We start from the raw sequence: 12,895 nt of genomic DNA, 5'->3' as shown, positions 1-12,895 counted from the left end.
CAGAGTTAAATCACGTGTAAACCTGCTTCGTGATGTTCTTTTGTTCCCTTTTCATTCACTTGAGATTAACTATGAACAAATGTAAATCAAGCGGCGAATCAAAATCATTGTCCTAGCTAAAAAAAGCGAAGTCTGTAATTCCTGGTTAATGAAATAAAAAAGACACGGTGTGCTGAAAAATATTGAGTTGTCTTGGGTGGGTATGGCATGTTCAGTGGCGGCTGGTACTATAGTAGCCATCGCAGAGAATGGAAATGAGTGCTAGCCATGATACAGTGCCCTTCTTGAGCAGTTAATTGTTATTTAATTGATCAAATATTTCACTGATTGTATATAACTCAATTAATTAATGCACATATTATGGGAAAGCTCGAACTTTGGACCATTTTCGAAAGTACAGTTCATGAAATATCATGAAATACATTATTCAACGGTTTCAGTTGTTGTATTAATGTTCTCTGTTATTGTGTGCACTTCCTTTGGAATGTCCAAGCGTAATATATATATTGTGAGGTATTTGAGCTATTCAGGACACCCCCTCCCCCGCCAGTGGCAACGTAACACCTTCGGAGCGTTGCCGCTACTACGGTAATAGGTCTTTTTTATGTAACGGGCGCAACAGAAGAGGTACAGTGTCGTTCTATGTGAAGATATAGACAAAGTCATCCTTCCTCCCTCTCTCTCTTTCCCTGTTGCTTCCACTTTAATCCAGAGAGCACCAGTGAAAAGCTTTGGAAGGGTGGAGGGTAAACCCGTCGTAAAGGTTCGGCCACACAGAGCACTACACTATGTTCGCTACGTACGCTACGTACACTACGTACGCTGTGTACACTCTGCGACGCAGCTAACTTAGGGAACATAGCGTACGTAGCATACGGAAGTCTGTGCGGCCAGCCACATTGGCAATAAAGGGAGATATTTTTCTGTTCGTATAGCGAACATAGCGTACGTAGCGCTCTTTGTGGGCGAACCTCAATGCCTCTACCTACACAAACACGGAATAAACGCACACATACACCATGCCTTGAGTGAGATTCGAACTCACGGTCACAGAGTAAAGTTTTGCCTCTGAAGCCTCTTATATTTCCCTATCCGCGTAGTGAGATGGCTCGGCTTTATCTGACAGGCCTAGCAGAGTAATGTCCTTTCAGTCTACCTGAAGACTGGCGAAGAGCTTGTTTCGAAACATATGCATACACCAATTCCCTTTGTCAGACCCCATAAGACAAGAGACCTTGCCTTTTACCTGAAGGCGGAAAGAGCTGGCACTCGAAATGTATATTTTCTTTATGCTGGAAGTAGTTAGAATTACTGTATATATATTTGTACACATGTGAAACACAACAATAAAATAAAAAAAAACTCACTTTCACTCTATCGTGTCAACTGAGTTGTTACTGGATAAACCTAAAACAGGATGCAGTCCTTGAAGATTACTAAGAATTAAATTTATCTGAAGTACATCGTAGTATAGATACCAGTTTTTGTATGTGATGGCGAAGGTAGAACCAACCAAAGAAACCTCTGTGTCCTAATGCAGACAGTGGCAGGGATCGACTTTGTCCTATAGCCCCTTTCTGCACGAAGAAGCTGGTCGTCCGTTTCATGCGAGAAGTGGGCAACGAATAAAGACTAAATGAGAGTGGTTTTATTGCTTCAGCCGATGTTCACTGGTATGAATACTAACCATTAGAATCTTCAAACCACGTAAACATAATACTGCACTTAAGAGCCGTGGCTGTGATAGAAGCTGGAGTTTGTTGTCCAGTTGAACACAACTTGAGTTCCAATACAGTCGTTGAGGCGTAAACGATTGATTGTCGGCAATCGGTGTCGGTCTGTGACGTATTTTAATGCTTGTTTCGAAACAACAGGGATTTTAACGAAGTGTTTTCCCCCCCCCCATGCTGTTGCAGGGCTACCGACCTGAATTGTTCACTAATTCGAGGTCCGTTTATTTGGAGGTTTCGAATCGAATCCCCGCTCTGAACACACACCAACACGTGCTACACTGTGTACATTGTGCTGTCCGAGCAAATAGAACGCACTGAAACATTGCGCGTGTTGCATTCTGCAGTAAAACTGATAACAAGGGAACTGAGCATTTTCGTTTAATTTTTTTTTAATTCGCTTAGTGGGGGGTGGAGTCCAACTGGGCCTACTCGGCACGGCGGCCACTGGTTGGCCTATTGTAGCCTGCCCCGGGTGATTATGATGATGGAGAATTTGGTGGAATGAAGGTTGGCCGGGGAAACCGAAGTACTCAGAGAAAACCTGGCCCAACATCACTTTGTCCACCACAAATCCCACTTGACCAGACCCGGGATCGAACCCGGGCCGCCGCGGTTGTAAGTCAGCGACTAACCACTTGAGCTATGGCGCGGCCCTTCCGTTTAATTAGTCTGTATAGCGACTGGCTACTGTCTGGATGACCGAGGTGACGGAGTTCGAGTCCCTGTAGGGTCAAGAAGTTTCTCTTCTCCATGTTGTCCAGACTGGCTCTGGGCTCCACCCAACCTCGTATTCAGTGGGCATCGGAGGCTCTTTCCTCGGAGGTAAAGCGGCAGGAGCGTGAAGCTGACCACTCACCTCAAACTAGTGCCGAGGTCAAGAAAATGTGGATCTCTACATCCCTTCTCCCATACGCTTTCATGGCGTAGTGCTTAATTAGTTCAGCACAAGGAGAACTTTACCTTTTGCAGGTACTCACTCCTAATGAGAATCATTATTCAGTACACACTCCATATATGTCTGTCACAGATGACAAGTCGAGAAAATTCATGTGTTGATACTCAGCAGCGTTATTGAACAAGAGCAGGCTTATTCATTTTTACTTTAATCCCTTTGCTTCTTCCTTTTCATTAGCTGTTTCTGGCTTCCTTTCTTCCTCTCTGAACGCACACGTTGTCAACCGTCGAACTTCATAGAATCGGCTAGTGTGTCATCATAGTTCTTCACCTTGACGATCCTTTTTATCAATTAAAGAAAATTTCAGCACAAACAATTACGAAACCGTCCCTCACAGAGTCCATCTACAGTGCTGGAAAACAGCCACAGACACAGAAGGGTCTCGTTCGAATTCACATGAACACCATCTGATGAAGAACACGAAATCTAACGGCGTAAATATCGTGCTCTTCTGACGATAACACAAGAAAATCTGCGTCATAACACTCACTCTCGATGTGGAGATTCGAACCACATATCTCCAAAATACGAAGCTGCATTCTTCTGACAGCCCCCTCTCTCTTCTCCTTACCCTGTATACGTATCCTACCTTGAAGGTGGAGGCGGCAAATTCCTCCGCAACATTTGCAATTATCTACCTAATTTCACACGGACATATCCCAGAAAGCAGTAATCAGCAAGAAGCTCTAGGCTTTACTATTGCGCCAGAAATCATGGTGAAACTTATAGATTGTCAGTTGGATTTTTTGGGGTAGAGGAGCCATCCATTGCATGGCATTTTTGTCAAAAACAAAGCAGAATAGAACACACGTTACGAATAGAATTCGAACCATCACCTTCGTGTTTCTTGTATCCCCAGATAGAATACATAAATTATCTCCTTTCATTCTGTTACAAACAACGTTTGTGATACATAAATCATCACTAAATATCATTGGATATCAGTCATTTCTTTTCCACCATTCGCCCGAAATCACACATTTTCACTTAACTAGAACATTTTAAGCATTTTTAGAATGCCAGATTACTTTAGCCTGCTGCTGACTGTCAGAGAAGTGAACGTTGCCGATTGGATTTAACATCACGTTTATTTAAAGAAAATTGTAAATAATAAAAGAAAATTAGGCAGCAGGGAACAAGTTTGACAGGATGTGGCATAACGAGATACCAGACTGATAACAACTGAACTGTAAGGCGGGCTGTCTAGCTATAGTTCTCGCGCGCTTATTCAGTGGTATTGTGAAACGGCAGACAAATGAATTGCTGAAGTTAAGCACTCATTCACCAGCAAGTCTGGGCATGTGACAAAAGATACAACATTCAGAAATGATCCATTTCAGGACGTAACGAAGGAAAATATATGTATTATTCTCTGCTAAATTGTGTGTAGTGTAAATAGATGTAGTTTAGAATTAAATTTCGTGACCCATGAATTTACCAGTAATAAGACGAAACTGTTACGCTTTACTGGTATACTTACTGAGTAATCCTGTCTTTGAAACCCACAGTCTCGGTCAATACTTGCCCTAGAATTTTATGGTAAATTGTATGAGTTAGGTTACGGATGATGTTTGTGTTCATTATACAAAACTATACTTTTGCCTGTGGTTCTGTATGGGTGTGAAAATTGGTCTCTGACATTAAGGGAGGAACTTAGACTGAAGGTGTTTGAGAACAGAGTGTTGAGGAGAATGTTTTGACCGAGGAGAGATGAAGTGACAGGAGGTTGGAGAAAACTGCATAATGAGGAGCTTCATAACTTGTACCCTTCTCCAAGTTTAATTAGAATGTTTAAATAAAGGCTGATGAGGTAGGCAGCGCATGTAGCACGAGGGGGAAAGATGAATGATGTGTATAGGATATTGGTGGGAAAGCCAGAAGGAAAGAGACCGCTGTAAAGACTAAGGCGTAGGTGGGTTGACAATATTAAACTGGATCTTAAAGAGATAGGATGGGATGGTATGGATTGTATTGATCTGGCTGAGGATAGAAGTCAGTGGAGGGCTCTTGTGAACACGGTAATGAACCTTCGGGTTCCATAAAATGCTGGGAAATTCTTGAGTAGCTGCAGAATTTGCGGCTCCTCAAGAAGGGCTCAGCTAAATTAGTAAGTAAGGTTATGGACGACAACCACCGCTGCTAGTTGCTCACCCAACTAGCAAAGCCGCTGTCTGGGTAGACATCGACGGTCGTTATAATTCGAATAAACCGCGAAATTAAATAGGAACGTAAATGATAGTGTTTGTATGAAATTATCACTGGCAGGAAATTTTTACGGAATTTAGTTTTGCGTACATAATTCATTTTCGTATTCACCAAGTGCAGATGGATCTACTTTGATGATGTCTGCGATACTTTGCAGAACCCAAGTCATTGGTCTCGATGTGCCTCCCTACTTCTGGTACAGAGGTATTCACGTTTAAGTAATCTATCCATGGCCGACCACAGTGGCCGCGAGGTCTAAGTCATGAAATGTCTTCGCCCGCTCGAACATTGGGATGGTTGGTTAGATTCCCACTCAAGGCATGGATATCTGTGTTTATGTAAGATAGTGGTCTTGCGACGGGCTGATCCCCCGTCCAAGGTGCCCTACCGACTGCCTTAGATTAAGAAAGTGAAGTGAAACGAAGTGTATATCACGGATGCCCTATCTCCAAGAGGAAGGAACAGGAATAGAAGAAGGAGAAGAAGAAGAAGCGGAATTTATCCATGTAGTGACACGTGCAAAGTGTGACAAATAATGTTTTCCGTTGTACTTAGTTAAATATCTGCCTTCTCGTACAAGTTTCAGACTTGCCATTCAGCAGTTAGTAAAATAATAATTTTCGGAGAAAAATATATAAAATATTTCGTTTCATCTAAGTAGAAATTATTATTGGCCCGATTCGCGTCAACATTTAAACTATCCTTCAACTTTAGTGTAGATATGGAATCCACCCAGTTGTCTCTTCTGAGTAACAACACGACTGAACGCGACGGACAGAAACGACCCCTCAGCTATGCTTTCGCGTCGCGCGCTATGTGCAAAGAACTCAACGAGAATTAGTTACATTAGAGCCGCCACTGCTCAGATCTATTGGCAAACACAGTCGAGCGGTACACAGCAGTCTGGCCGTCTGGGCTGTTGTAGGACTAAGGTTTAAGGGGGGGGGGATGTTGAACTTGCTGATTCATCGCATGAAATTGGGTACGGATCCTTGCTTCGCTGTGCCATTGTCCAAACAACAAACAAGAACAAACGATTACATTTGAATTGGATTGATGTTATTTTACTTTTTTGTTGCTTGGGTAATCCTGAGGAAACGTCAGCTTTCAATGCTGGTAGTAAGTACAATTACACAGCTGGAATGATTTAAGGGGCGGGGGGAATCCATTGAAATGTATGCTGTGGATACAGTATACGAAACAGACGGTGCGTGATATATAGTTTGATAATGCAATGAGTTTCCTGAACTGCGCAGTCGTGAAGCGCACTCTGCGTTCTGCAGTGTCCTACATAAGCAATCAAACAGCGAGCGGCGCGAGTGACATGCAGGCGTAGGCTGTCGGACGAAGCTATCATATCCGTTGGTTACGTCCTTCGTAGGGGGCTGCAAAAGCCGAGCAAAACGCCTTTAGTAGCAGTATGGGCCGCGCTATAGCTCAAGCGGTTAGTCGCTGGCTTCCCACCGCGGCGGGCCGGGTTCGATCCCGGGGTCTGGTCAAGTGGGATTTGTGGTGGACAAAGTGGCGCTGGGGCAGGTTTTCTCCGAGTACTTCGGTTTCCCCTGCCAATCTTCATTCATTCAGATTGCTCCAAAATCACCCTCACCTATCATCTGGGGCTGGTACAATAGGCCAGAAGTGGCTGCAGTGCAAGGAACTTAGTCCCACCCCACTAGCAATAAAAAAAATTGTATCAGTATCTATGATTTACTTAGGGGGCACGCGGTAGAGTAGTTGGTTGAGGCACTATGCTACAAGTCGGAAGATCCGGGGTTCAAGTCCCGATAAAGTAATTGAATTCTTTCAAGTGACTTAATCCTTCCAGCCGCACTGTGGCCCTCGAGTCGACTCAGTCTCTAACAGAAATGAGTACCAAGATTCTCCCTGGGGGAGTAAAGAGCGACCGGCGCGTAAGGCTGACAACCTCATCGCCATCTGTGAACAGATTGTCCGGAATATGTGGGAGTCTCGACGTCTCACAACTCTATGGGCCTCCGCGGCCCCTTACAGTGATAACGTTACCTTTTATCTATGATTTACATTGCGTGGGCAGCTCTGATGACGCAGCTTCCTTGCCGTGCTTGTATACTGTTGGTGTGATACGTTGTCAAGCTTTTATAAATGTCAATCCTTATTCATTCGAGATTTTGAAATGTGCCGTGGCTCTAATAGTTGTGAGAGTATGTAAAGCTACTTGGGAAAAACAGTTACAGCAACACCTACCAGAACCAGCAGTTGCACACTTTGAAAAAATTGACTTGATCATTCTAATTATACCAGGTGAAGAGTACAAGTTATGAAGCTCCTCACTGTGCACGTACCAATGCTACAGAAATTAATATTCTGTCGGCTACTTGCAGTCGCAGATGCGAATTACAAGTTCATCACTGTGGATGCCGGCTCTTTTGGCAAAGACAGTTCAGCCCTGGTTATTGGCACGAGGTCTTTCCTATCACCGAGTACGGTATGATACCGATCCCGCGAGCTCAGTCGAAAGAAGTAGTCGAAACGACGTAATTAAATACCCACTCGAAACAGGATGGTAGTGGAGTGCTCTTTTGGTAGTACAATGTGATTATCTCTCTAGGAAACCCAAACATTCCTCAATAACTTCTTCACTTTTGTAGGTTCCCTATGAAAATTATCATGGACGAAGCTTACGTCTATTGAAGCTTACTTTTAACAAGATGGCGCAACGTGTAACACGTTCAAATCAAACATGAAGGAAACTGAAAATTATTTCGGTGACCGATTAATTTTGAAAAATCTGTGGTCATCAAGATCACCAGACCTGATAGCACCAAGATTTCTTCTTTGGGGGTGTTACTGAAGGGCCGTGTATACAGCAAAAGCTGCGAACAATTGACGCCCTCAAATATGCGATACGGCTGGAGTCTGCCATTACCGATGTCACATTACCAGATGTCTTCGCCAATTTGAAGACTCGCATACAAAAGTACTTGGATGCTGGAGGGGGCCACTTCTATCATATGCTCTAGGCAGTTCTTGATTTGCAACAGAAAGGTAAGGACATGTCAATTTTCATAGGGAACCATACAAAAATTATTAAGTTATTGAGGAATGTTTGGGTTTCCTAGCTAGAGAATCATCCTGTATAATCGCAACATTTCATCTCTGAGGAAAGGCAGTTAAGAAAAGTGTAGAGAATGGTGTACACAGTGTTACAGCAATGGTATTACTGCGCAGTGTTATTAGAGATTTTCGGGGTTTGACACAACTAGACGTATAAACGTAGACAGTTGTAAAAATAGACCTGAGGGCGTATGTCACCATCAGAGAGAAACATTGTATCATTCAGAGGCGCTGTGTGTGCAAGCTTGACGCTCTGGCGCTGGCATTCCTCGGCTTAAGCGTTTCAGTGTATATTGCACTTGATTTCATTTCTTCTAAAGGAAATTAACTAACAACATGGAAGTTATTCTTTCTTGTGAAGTCACCGGTTGATCAGCTACTAATGAATTTTCCTACATTTAATAGAACTCGAAAGTTCATTACCGCGTTCATAAGAATTCTCCCCTGGTCCCTATCCTGAGCTAGATTAACCAGTCCATACCACAGCAGCATCCATGCACAGAACTTCATGTCCATTTTCCTTAGCTTATGTCGTTTATACCAATAATCCGTCCAGGTCCAAGGCACTCCGTAACATTTTTAACAAAATGGTCTCTTTACGGTCAGTTGCCACCCCACGCCAAACCCCCATGCTGCGGGACCACTCCTTACCGACTGTGCTCTACAGTTTCTTGAGTACATTCGCAGCTTCTCTCCTTATTTGGAGACCGTCCCCTCCGTCCGCAACGTGAGGACGCGCCTTGTCGTAGTGACAGGGGACCCACGTAACACTCAATATAATCACTTTGTGCAAAGAAATATTAATAGTAAAGTAAAGTCAAAGTATCCCTGTAACAGGCCTTGGAGGCACATAGGGCTGTGAGATGTTGAGGTTCCCACATTTTGTAGACAATCGGCTCATAGATGGCGGTAAAGTTGTCGCCCCTCACCCCCAAGAATATTCCTGGTATTAATGGTCATCATCAGTAATCTATCAAGACGACAGGTCCACAGTCTCTTCCAAAACAATTCCTCCATTTAATGCGATCTAGAGCTTTTTTCCCCAAATGACAGTATCCTCTTCTGTCCCCAAGGTCATCCAGCATCTTCTTACGTCTTCTTCCTCGTCTTGTCACTTCTATCCGCCCCTCTATCTTTCCTTCGATAACTTCTTTTAGAAGGCAGTTTCTGGGTAAAACATGACCAATCCAATTAGCCTTCCGTTTTCTTATTTCGTGTAGAATATTCCTCTGCTCACTGACTCTAATTAACACTTCTTCATTTCTCACATAATCAGTCCAACTGATCTCCTCCATCCTTCTCCAACACCACATTTCAAAACTTTCCAGATGTTTCTGGTCTACTGCCCTAAGTGTCCATGTTTCAGCCCCATACAGAGCTATGCTCCAAATGTAGCATTTCACTAGTTTCTTCCTCAAATTTAAGTCCAATTTGCTGGGAAAAAGATTCTTCTTCTTGCTAAATGCAGCTTTTGCCATGGCAGTCCTGGTAACGTTGAAAAATTCATACTTGTGGTCATTTCCTTGTGCATAATCTAGTTGTACAAGTGTAAGTAAGAAATAATATTTGAAAAATATACTTACTTCTTTCTCCTACATTTTCTGCGACCTTCCTCCTTGCCTTGTCCACAAGCTTTCGATTATGATAACTGTTGCTTTCAGTATCCCAAAGAATGAGTCTGCCTCTCACTTCAGTGATTGCAAGTTCTGACTTTCTGCTGTCGTTACGAAATGCAGAACAGAGTCCTCCAGCGCCTCCCTTCCTGTTCCGTACCCCCAGCAGCAACAGCGGTGAACTGGAGTGATTCGCGCCAAAATATCCAAATATTTGATCTCATCAACTGATCTGATTTCAGCCTCTTTGTTCTCCCGACCTCTTCGCAGGTACCGAGGACACTTCCATAGAAACAGCCACTTCAGTGTTTCTGCATACGTCGTCGCTCGCAGTTGATCGCTTGAGTAGGGGAAGGGGTTGTAGGTCAGCTCAACATGGCAACAGGAGCAACCGACCTCCCCTCTTGAGTTCGCGCTCGCAATACAGAAACTCACGGTGTTTTCGAATGCGCCATGGCAACTTACTTTCGCGCTCCTCACATTTCATCATTTACACAACCATTCTACAATTTGACACGACATAATATTCGCAGTTCGAAACCGCCGTCAGAAAAGCCTACAACTAAAAATGAAATCTAAAATCCCGAATAGATGATTTCTTTAGAATTACTGGGGTTTCGGACTTGTCCATCGTCTGGTATTCTAAAAGCTAGAAAACTACTCGGAATTACTGGGTTTTCGGACCTTGTCAATCATTTCCTATTCTTTAGAATACCGGACGATGGACAATGTCCGAAAGCCCAATAATTCTGAACATTATACACCGTCGTCAGAACGCTTCATGGTCTACACGATTTCTTGCAATAATAACATGTCATTGCGGACGATAATAGAATGGCAGTTAGTGACTGTACTATCCGACAAAGTAAATAAAATGAGCGCGTAATGAGGAGACATTATCTCTCTGTCAATCTCGTGCTATTGAACAGTTTCAATTAAATTCGGTATTAGGTTTTCTTGAACAATTTTTTTTCGTACCGTCACATATAACCCCCACTTTACATACATAATTTACAATTATTATCTGAAACATTTTTCGATAACCTTAAAATTTAGCTAAATTCGAGGGAAATTTTTTCTTGTTCTATGCAGTACTATTTTCATAACTTGTACTCTTCTCCAAGTATAATTAGAACGATCAAGTCAAGGAGAATAAGGTGGGCAGGGCATGTAGCGCGAATGGGGGAGAAGAGAAATACATATAGAATATTGGTGGGAAAACCGGGAAGGAAGAACCACTGGGAAGACCAATTCGTAAGGGGGTCAACAATAATAAAATGGATCCTAGAGAGATAGGATGAGATGGCATGGATTGGATTGATCTGGCTCAGGATAGGGACCAGTAGAGGGCTCTTGTGAACAGGGTAATGAACCTACGGGTTTAATAAAATGCTGGGAAATTCTTGAGTAGCTGCAGAATTGGCTTCTCCTCAAGAAGGGCTCAGCTCCATGAGTAAGTAAATATGTGGTACTATTACCTTTGTAAAATTTCCAGTGATTACTAAAATTTTAACTTTTCTTTTCATGCCATGCTCTATTGTCTGTTAAGTATTTCGGACAATGCGTAAAATGCTGTACTCCGCTGAAAATATTGAGATTGACTTCGAGGGATTAACAGAGTAATGTTTTATTGACCGTATTAGAGAGCCAGTCTCAATCACAGGAACAAAGTTAGTCCTCTCTAACGAAGCCAACAGACTAAGTGCCTCACACTTTTCACCTTAGGACGGAAACATGCCAGATTTTCACGATTCTGTGTGATTGAAAAGGTCCATCAGAACCGTTTAGAACAGCCTGTTTGAAATGGGTCTCGAACTCAATTCGTTTTAAAGTTGTGTCTTTCTGCTTAAGAATGTTTATAATTCAATGGATTTGCCGACGCTTTCGCAACCCTGCGAGGCTCCTATTAAGTTTCTTCCGTCGGCTTGTACGAATCAGCTTGGTAACTGCTAAACAAATTTCATGAAAATTTTTACTGGGGGCTTTCAGTAGAATATTTCAAGAAATTAATTTCTTGCTTATACTCTGACAGAACTGGGGTACGTGGTAGCGTAGTTGATATATGTTAATATCAGTGAACATTGAAGCCGTATTATCAATTCATTATTCATTAATTATGTAGTTTTTCTTCCTAACAGTGTGAATAAATATTAACTAAACGTGAATAGTTACATTGAATTTAATATTTGTTTATTATAAGGAAAGGGGGCAAGCGGTAGCGTAGTTGATTGAGGCACTATGCTACAAGCCGGAAGGTCGCGGGTTCAAGTCCCGATGACGTTATTTTATTTTTTCGATTTACCTAATTCTTCCAGCCGCACTATGGCCCTGGGGTCGACTCAGCCCCTAACAGAAATGAGTACCAGGAATTAATTAAAAAAATTCCTGGGGAGTAAAGCGCAGCCGGCGCGTAAGGCTGACAACCTTACCGCCATCTTTGAGCCGATTGTCTAGATAATGTGGGACCCTCAACGTTACACAACCTATGGGCCTCCACGGCCTGTTACAGGGATAGCTTTACTTTACTCACTTTTTATTATAAGGAAAGATGTAGTCGTAGTCTTCCTTTCCGGTTATCTGAAATAAGGAATCTGCGAAATTACACAGTGCCATCATTACCGGAATTTTCCTTCCTCATACATGGTTTATGAGGAAGGATGCGTAATTTTGAAACACAGATGTTAGCAGGTATAATTCATCCTGCTAAATACAGGTGTAAAATATACGCCATATTATGTACTGGTACAATATTTCCGCTGGTCTAAAGCAAGGAAACGCTATATCGCCACTGCTTTTCAACTTTGCTTTAGAATATGCCATTAGGGAGGTCCAGGAAAACCAGGTGGGACTGAAATTAAACGGTACACATCAGCTGTTGGTCTATGCCGATGATGTGAATGTACTGGTTGATAATGTAGATACCATAAAGAAAAACACACAAACTTTAATTGACACAAGTAAAGAGGTTGATCTAGAAGTAAACACAGAAACAACTAAGTATATGTTGCTGTCTCGTCACCAAAATGCAGGGCAAAATCATGACATAAAAATATTAAACGGATGTTTTGAAAATGTCGCACAGTTCAGATATTTGGGAACCATAACAAATCAAAACCTGATTCAGGAGGAAATTAAGAGGAGAGTGAACTCGGGTAATGTTTGCTACCATTCAGTCCAGAACTTTTTGCCTTCTCGTCTGCTGTCCAGAAACATAAAAATTAGAACATACAAAACTATAATTTTGCCCATGGTTCTGTATGGATGTGAAACATGGCCTCTGATTTTAGTGGAGGAAC

General features: G+C 42.5%; 1 protein-coding gene across 1 annotated transcript in view; it reads left to right on the top strand.

Annotated features, from left to right (window-relative positions):
* LOC111861859 (lachesin-like) overlaps positions 1-12,895 on the top strand; it is a 631,469-nt gene that overhangs the window by 451,336 nt on the left and 167,238 nt on the right. The window lies entirely within an intron of this gene.

The sequence above is a fragment of the Cryptotermes secundus genome, unplaced genomic scaffold, assembly GCF_002891405.2.
Source record: "Cryptotermes secundus unplaced genomic scaffold, Csec_1.0 scaffold1148, whole genome shotgun sequence".
NCBI lineage: Eukaryota > Metazoa > Arthropoda > Insecta > Blattodea > Kalotermitidae > Cryptotermes > Cryptotermes secundus.
Note: the sequence above shows the minus strand (reverse complement) of the source record. Positions and strands in the feature narration are given on the sequence as shown.